Source organism: Anarrhichthys ocellatus, unplaced genomic scaffold (genome assembly GCF_004355925.1).
Source record: "Anarrhichthys ocellatus isolate YVR2014 unplaced genomic scaffold, GSC_Weel_1.0 scaffold43, whole genome shotgun sequence".
NCBI classification, from domain to species: domain Eukaryota; kingdom Metazoa; phylum Chordata; class Actinopteri; order Perciformes; family Anarhichadidae; genus Anarrhichthys; species Anarrhichthys ocellatus.
The window spans coordinates 788,378-797,546 of record NW_022280073.1 but is presented as its reverse complement, the minus strand read 5'-3'; the positions used below and the strand labels follow the sequence as shown (position 1 = coordinate 797,546).

The 9,169-nt window shown below is 43.7% G+C and overlaps 1 long non-coding RNA gene across 1 annotated transcript in view; it reads right to left on the bottom strand.

The window, feature by feature from the left end:
• LOC116395078 (uncharacterized) overlaps nucleotides 1-9,169 on the bottom strand; it is a 23,299-nt gene that overhangs the window by 13,165 nt on the left and 965 nt on the right. The window lies entirely within an intron of this gene.

Genomic DNA, 9,169 nt, shown 5'->3' with positions numbered 1-9,169 from the left:
ACACACACACACACACACACACACACACACACACACACACACACACATACACACACACACACAAGGCCCTGAACAGCACAATGCATTAGCTTTCAACCGCATCCCTTTGAAGTGACAGAGCATTTCTGTATTGACTCACAAACCACCACTCGATTCAGGCATCACACACATCCTTCTATGAAAAGATACATTTTTGCTCTTCTTTTTACCGAACTGTGTGAGAATCTGAGAGTCTTGACAGAACTCATTCAAGTCTTTAAAAAAGTGACAAACAAGGGCTCTTGCTCCTTATAAAGTCCCCCCCTCCCCCACCCCTTCTCAAATCCCTCTGATTTCAAGTTTCTGTCTGGATCAAGAGGCTTTTCAGACCACCGTTTATGCCGACGCTCCCGATGTGACCGCGCACCTGCCTCACCCTCCAGCCTCCCACAGGACATGTGGCTCAACCAAAACGGGAAGAAAACCAGCAGAGAAAGGCTGAACTAGAGAGACAGAGAAGGAGGAGGACTTGCTAAGACCACAAGCATAAATCCTCTCTCTTACACACAGTAGCCTGCGCGCACACACACTCTCTGATAAAACCCACTAGCAAACTCTGTCACTCAATTAATGTCTCGGTTTATCTGGTTTTAACATACCTGCCATCCTCAGCTGGAATTAATGCCTCACCTCTTTCTACCCACCCTCCAACACACACATTCCAACCCAGAGTGTGTGGGATTAGGTGCTGTGGTAATAACTTCCATATTGAAAAATGCAAGATTGGGCTTCCGCATGTTCACAAAGACTTTTATAAATAGAATTGCCTTACACTTTGTATATATCTCCAGACTGAAACCGTGACTGTTATTTTTTTAGTTGTATTTATCATGCTTAAATACCAGCATGCTGTTTTATATACTATGTATATATGTTTTTTTTACATTCCATGATGCCGAGCGGAGCTAATGCCTTAAACTGTCTCGTACAGTGTTTTGCAGTTCAATTGGTGGATTGGAAAGTGCTGACAATCCGGTGGCAGATATTGCTCTCTTGCCCGCCAGCGCCCTAAATCCCCTGTTAGGAGGAGCGCGGTGTGAAATCCATTTACAACAGATTCCTGCAGAAAGCTTGTCATCTCATTGAAAAAGATCCCCCTGAAATATGGGAGAAGCCTTCACTGTAGATGTAACAAAAAAAAAAAGGATGATATTCTTCTCTTGCCATATTTCTCTCCCATTTCTTTCAGTTCAGTCTGTTTCTTTGTCTCTTGTTCAATGTCCTGTGAGAACGAAGTGTCTCCTGGCAGTAAACAAAGATGGCTGCTCTGTCACAGAAGGGTTAATCTCTCATAAAAGGTGTCGGAAGATTTCATGCAGCCCTGGTCCCCGGGGCATGGGAACACTAACAAGCGTAAGTGAGGGGTTTATCATGTCTTTTATATCCACGCGAGTGTAGCTGCCACTGCACTCAGGCCCTGGCAATGCACCAAGCATTTAACCTATGACTGACCTGTTCAAACAACACAGGCTGGTGCATCAATCACATTAAATTACTCTGCTCTCACTCTGACCAAATTACGCACAAACTTTCTGCTATTGTTCCGGTCTGCAAACTGCACCCAATGCAGCCCTAAAATGCTGCGTTTATTGATAATCTATACATATCAAATCTTTTTTCTTTCCCCTCCGCAACAGACGCTCCGGCTCCAATTTCTGAATACAAAACTGGAAACAAAAAATTGATTGCTGCAACGACTCATGCCGTGTCTCCGCGAGACTCCCGAAGACACTCGAGCCGCATCGCCTCTGGAGTCGATACCACGTCTTTTGTCTGAGGAGAAAGGTCGCAATAGAGCTGCTCTTGGAAGCAGCGTCATCATAAGTGATGACAAAAGAGTCTCTTTTGTCATCAGAAAGCCAACTGACAAATTAACTATTTAACCAAAAGTGTTGTCCGACGGACGTAGTGTTCTCTGTCCTCCGCATCGAGCCCGCAGTGTAAGCCAATCAGAAGTGGTCCTGATGAGAGTGAGTGTGTGAGACCGTGCCTCACTATTTTAGCTCGGCGTGCCTTTGTGTGCGGCTATATGTCAAACAAAGGGGCTGCTACGACTGCCTGCCAGCCGTCCATACAACCGGGCTTGGTGGGGGGTAGGTAGGACAGAGATGTGGCTCTCTGTGTGGATCGGGGAGTGTGGGTGAGAGGGAGGGGGGTGCTGTCTACAGGGAGCAACCAGGCGTGTGAAAAAATACTCCTCCTCTCTCCTTCATCCTGACTCCTTTGTGCTCTTATTGCTTTTATTCCTCCGTCTTTTTCCTTACGTTTTTGCCTCAACTCCACGACCCTTTGCCTCTCACCCTCTTCTCTTTCCAAAGCCCCCCCCCCCTTCACGCTCTCCCTCTCTGTCCCCCATATGTCATCCCAACTCCCAACACACAGCCAGCAGCTAATATTAGCCCGCAACAAATTATAATGTAAAGTTTACCGCCCATTACAGCTGCTTTTGGAGACAATCTTTGATATGGAAATGCCGCCGCCGGCGTGCGGGACGCATACATATGCGCTACATTTGATGCTACGCGTGTGCGCTGCTGTGTGTGTGTGTGTCTGTTTGAGCAGGGTGTGGGAAGACAATGAAAAATGGAGGGGTGTATCCTCAGGGAACCCTGTCATAAACCGCTTTTGACAAATTGGGACCGAGGGCATGTTGTCTCCGAGGGTTTGTTGGAGCCCACGGCAAACACACAAACACACACGCACACGTCAAACTGACACATGACAAACTGTAGGTGTGGATGATGGAGCTGCTATGAGCCAATAAGCTCTTTAAGCCACACTAAGTACCGAAGTGCTCAAAGGAGAGAGATGTTAGCGGGCGCTAAGCGCAAGGCGGGCGATGGGAACAAAGAAACATGAGTGTACAGTTATCATCCATCACTTTGATAGTTGGGATTTTGGTATATCCACGCAAGAAAGAGACAGTAGAAGAAGAAATCTAAGTGTTGAAAATGTATAATAAATCCATGTCGCGATCAAATTCAGCCAATCACTAAAGGAATCCAGTGACACAGAGACAAAGAAGAAGAAAAGGGCTTACCTTTCAGTTCCACAGCCACATGTGTGAGTCCACTGCTTTTCCCACACACACACACGCACACGGTCATCACACATGCGCTCCCATGTGCTCGCACACGGTGTGTGCGAGCACATGGGAGAAACGGGAACCCATCATTGTTCTCATAACCCCTCCCACGCGGATGTGTAGCTGTGTCTGGATGGAAACATGTAAGAGTAGTACTCATACACACACACACACACACACACACACAGAAATATTCTTACAGTGTCTGGCTAAAAAACATGCAGCATCGACAGTCTACCTTGTTGCAGCCTCCCTCTTTTCCAGAAATTCCAACACACACACACACTCATCCTCTACTCGTATATGCTCACGGCACACAAAGACTCCCAATCACGGACTGTGCGATCATGTGATGCGCGAGACATGCAATCATGTGAGAGCATGTGGTCTGAGCATGTCTTTCCACTGCCTGTTCCCCATCAGCTATTTTGTGTGTACTGTAATGTCTGATGTGTCTGTGACATCCGTGGCTACACACAATTCCTGTGTATATATTGATACTATATTCATACATGGGCTATGTGAGTGTGTGTGTCTTTCCTTCCCGTTCTGTCTCCCAACCCGCCAAATACCGATGCTCTCGTCATTGGCCCTCGACGTCTGATACTGACGCACCGAGGCGCCCTTCAGGTTCTATATGAGACGCAGCGGCTTTCAACTAACTCCAGTGTAAGAGCGAGAAAGTCCATTTACGGAGGAGGTTGAGGTGGATGGTTGGGTCAGACAAACATAAAAACCGAAAGTCAACATTGACTTATTTTATCGTGTTTTTGTTACATAACTTAATGCCGTGTTATGTAACAATCATACTTATTTTAACTCAAACTTCCAGCGTAAACCTACGCCGGAAGTTTATTTTGAAAAGGCACCGTATGCATGTATCGAGTACAAACTACTTTTCCTGTGAACGCGGTAGTTTATTTTGAAAAGATGCTATGGATGTGATAAGTAGGAACTGTGTCTCTGTGCGTACAAAAACTGCCGCTAAGTATGTGTGTTGCGTAAATTATGTAACAAACATACTTATTTTAATCCAAACCATAATCTTTTCCTTAACCTAACCAAGTACTTTTTGTTGCCTGAACCCAATCAAGTAAATCTAAAAAGTAAGTAAACCTACGTTGGAAGTTTATTTTGAAAATACACTATGTATGAAAGGAGACGTAACTGACACGTCGTCCCTAGAGCGTCACAGTTTAAACTGTGTGCGTCAGTATTTGATGAGTTGGGCGTGAGAACGTGTTGGTTTTTCACCAAAGGGGTTCAGCATCAGGATAAACAAACAGGCACCTTTACAACCCCTCTGCCCGGCCATCGGGAAGGAAAACAGCTCACGTCCGATCTATTAGTCCCGTGGGGGCAGCACGGCTACATGCACTTTACCCCCTCTGCATTATTGATGGCTGGTAATGGTGCCATTACAGCAGAATAGGATGCTGGAGGATGTTTTAACACAGGGCTGATGAGGAATTAAACTCAGCTGGGCCTAGTTGGCCAATTTCTGCTCTTTAAGAAGGTGGGGAGGTGTTTTAACAAGGAATGAAGGATACTATTAGTATGATATTGGTGGGCCAAATACTGGACCAGGCTGCCTTCTACAAGATAGAAGCTAATACATGTTTTAGTAGGGCAATCACACTGTATGAGAAGTTGTGCTGCTCTGAGCGGGGCCAGTTATTTCCTGCTGACTGTAGGTGTTTCAGTCCAGCCAACTCGCCAACTTAGCTGTCTGTATTTTCTAACTATGCACACTCTACGTAAATCTTTAAAAACAGTGGACTGCTTCTTTTTAGTGTGTGAGAATTTGAGTGTGTGTGTGTGTTTTTGTGTGTTTATTACTCTAGTTGTGAGGACATAAATCTGTTTACAGTCACATTGGTTCACTGTTAGGATTAAGATTAGGCAAGTAGCGGTTAGGGTTATGATCATAGCCTGTATAAGAAGTGGACGTAGTCATCTTGACGTCACCCATTGGTTTGTGGACTGCCGCTTTGAAGCCTCAAGTTCGGCGATTTACGAAGTCAGGCAACAACCGGAGGTTTCCGCCTGGTTGTGATAAGTCTCCAGGAAATGAATGTAAGTCAATATAATGTGCTCTAAAGTGATGGAAACACGACTGTGTGTGCATGTGAGAGACAATGATTCGGTCCTGCTGTGTTTGAACAATTTCAGATTTACAATCTGTCCAACTAATTAAGCATACTGTACACACACACACACACACACACACACACACACACACACACACACACACACACACACACACACTTTCTATCTTGTTCTCTACACACACACACACCACACACACATTCAAGCACCAAAGTTGAGTTTTATCAACCAGGGCATCTATTGTTGGTAATTAATGGTTTTTTTTAACCATTCTTTATGCTTCTTTATTTGTTAATGTGCACATTTGTTTGATATACTCATATTATGTCCCTTTGGAATATAAATGCAATCCACTGAAATATGAAAAACAAACGTGACTGATTCTGCAAATTATATTTCACCAGCTGCAATGTTTTAACTGTATTTTTCAATTATGAGACTAAATTAATTAAAGTTCCATCTGATATGCTTTCACACCGTCAGTAATAGTTTTGTTAAACAACTTCTCATATATGTCATTAATTAAAATGAAAGGGTGCAAATTAAGTCCCATTCGCGATCAGCAACACGGCAATGAGACTGAAATTTAAACAACTTTTACAACATGTTTCGGCGCCCGCTGAAGCAATTGGCGATGTGTTAAACCGCTCATTAAAAATCGAATTAAACTGGACTGTCTTTGTTATCGAGTCTGTGATGAAGAACAAAGGACTTAAATGTCCTCTAAGTGACACACACATATGCACGCTCGCACACATGGCCATGTGACGCGCGGTCTGATGTGTGCGTTATATTGCCGGTGAAGGGGAATTATTTGCCATTTGAATAGTAAATGCACCATCTCTTGTTATTTTATTACCCTCTTTACAGTAATTTTACTTATATGTATTTAATGCAGCGGGTTGGTAATATAGTATTAAATACTGCAATAAGCATTACACTGTCGTTACCTGTGCTTCTGCCCTCCTCAGCTTTTGCTGAATTTTATTGAAAAATACTTATTTGAACTTGTATTTAAAACAATAGCCCAGTCTGAATAGGCCAGACTCTGAACAACTGGCTACTAAAATACAAAACGACGAAGAAACATAAAAGAAGAACAAGTGTAATGTTATTAATGGTAATGATGTGCTCCAGTATTTGCATATGTATTAATTTCCAGTTAAAAACTGGGGGAAATGGGATGGGAATGAATTGAAGAGTAAAAATACAAACATACTATTAATTTCTTTCTGCTAATACTTAGGTACATGTTGAGTATGAGACGTCATTACTGACCGGGGAAATAAAACTCAAGGTCCACTTTCTGTGGATGAGAGCTGCAGTTGAGAGCTCATGTGAAATGTTTTACTTTTGGTAACTAGAAATACGTGAAAAAGGTTCTCTGTACGGAAATCAGAGCATAGCTATTGCCTCCACGCGGCTCTCAACGTGGCAGACCCCCATCCTCCGTCAAATAAAGGCATTAAAGATAATAAAAAAATACTTGTACTTTAAAAAACAAATTAATAAAATGTAGAAAATAAAAGGTGATATTTTATAAAATACCTTGAAACGCAAAGTATACAACTGACAATGTCGATGACTATCCTTGTTAGAATGCAGTGAAAAACAAATTAGTATTAAAGTACCTCAGCACATTAGGATTAGGAACTGTTACCAGACACAATGAAAAAATACGACTTACCAACGTATGTATTTGTGTCAAGACTGGTTTGATTTACAAAATGTTTCCAGATTAAAATGGAACACAGTATTCCACAAATATGCATTTTATAAAACTGGAAAAACTTTCAACAAATTCAACAAGCCTATTTATCTGAAGAAGTGCATGTATAAACATAATGAAGATTCTATCCAGTTTATGTAACATACAAGCCAGACCAAACGTGACTAGAGCTTGCAAATCAACCGATTAAACACACCTGTGTTTCACAGCATTGACACAAATATGTTGTTGCTGTGCTATACAGCGAACGCCACACCCAATGGCCCTTTTACTCGTGCACACTATATGTGCACACTACACCCCTCTCCTTCCACAGCCAGCTTGCACACAGCCACAGGGGTCTGCGGCCACTGCTCGTGTAAAAACCTGAGAAGGAGCTGCGCTTGTGATGATGATCCTGCTGCTGTATCCTCACATGATTCACTGCAGACAGAAACCATCCCCGACCCGATGAGGACGCGAGCAAGGGATGACCAAGCATTCAGAATGAATGGCCGCAGATGAAAACGCACTACACTAATTGAATTGGGGACGTCTATTTTGTTTGTTGGACCACTGCTTTGACATCGATCTTTTTCATAAAATTAAGACTTATATAAAACTTGGAGCCAAGATTTGCCTCCACGCATATCTCCATGAATAACAAGCTGAATAAGATGAACTCATGTGAGATATTCGGATGTTTTAAAGCACGAGTTTGTGTTGATAATGCTCTACAGTTTGTTGCATTACACGGTTGCGTGCAGTAACTACTTTGCGCAAATTATTGCCATTAAAAAAAACAGAGCAAAAAAAAAACTTGTGCTGTGCGTGTCAAAGCTTTGGGTAGTTATTAGCACATAAAACAAGCTGGTAAATGGGAGGGTAATACTGACAGCAGCTAAGATTAAAGATGGAGAGAAAACAAGATAAGACAGTATGTGTGTGCATGTGTGTGAGTCCAGAAATACCCAGACAGTGGGGACGGACCGGGGGAACATGTACAGTACCGGCTCCCTCCTGGCCTGTTAATGAGCTGCAACTCTCTGTAATGGCAGCTCACACACACACACACACACACGCACACACACACACACTTTCTCCTGGCTCTGCCACTCGATGCAAATGAGGCGATTTTAAGCACAAAATCATTCCGAACATGTTCGATATTTTACTTTGCCGAATGCACCTCAGCACAGAGACAACTAAGTAAACTAAATATGTGGGTTTTTTTGGTGGCAAAATCTGCACCTTCCCTCACGATGAGAACCCTCATATGCTCAAACGGATGTGCGCATTTCTTTTTCTTCTGTGGAGGTTTTTTTTGTCTGAATGCAGCCCGAAGTTAATGGAAGGAACACGGCTCAGCCTTGAGCGTGGGCATAATTCAGTTAGTTGTGGATTAGTATTAGTTGTGGATTAATATTCGCACAACAAAGCTGTGTTAACACTTTTTTATCTTTTTGCATAAACCTCAGACCCCGCCTTTTTTGGCATCCGACTACGCATTTTAAGGCGGAGTGACTGTTTTCTTTTCTGAGTGACACTCGGAGAGAAATTAACTTCGGAACGTAAGGAAGTTAACCAAAAAATAAATAAAAAAACAGCTGCAGGTAGAAAATTATAATAATGGTCCCATCGGACGAGGAGAGCGACATCCGCAGGGGTCCCCGCAATCACCATGGCAACCACTTACCATGGCCTCCAACCCCCTCCCTCGCCGCCACGACCTCTGTCACCCAGCTGTCCTCCCGAGACCTTTAACGGAGCTAATATGGCCACTGCCGAGCCTCCGTTGAGCCCCCCCACCCCAGGGGGTTAAAGCGACTGAACCTGAGGAAGTGCTTTTTCATTCAGACAATAAAACCCACTCCATCCTCACGGTTCCTCCCCTGTGAAGCGACCTTTCGCCTGCCGACACAGTAAATCAATTGAGTCTACAGTGCTGCTGAACATCACCCTAACATTTCTCCTGGAACTGGAGCTTCTCTCTCTCGTAGCCTGGAGAAAACTCAACCCTTAAAAGAAAATTCCTGGAATGGCCGCTGTAACCTCGTTAAGGGCCCAATTGCTGGGTTAACGCAAAAATGAGAGGACGATTATGCGCCACAGGAATGCGCGAGTGGCGTATTCAGGCCGAAGTGCAAACCCAAACTCTCACACGGACGCACGCATACACACAGCCTTTTAAAGCATCCCTTTGTCTCCTGGGGGGGGGGGGGGGGGGG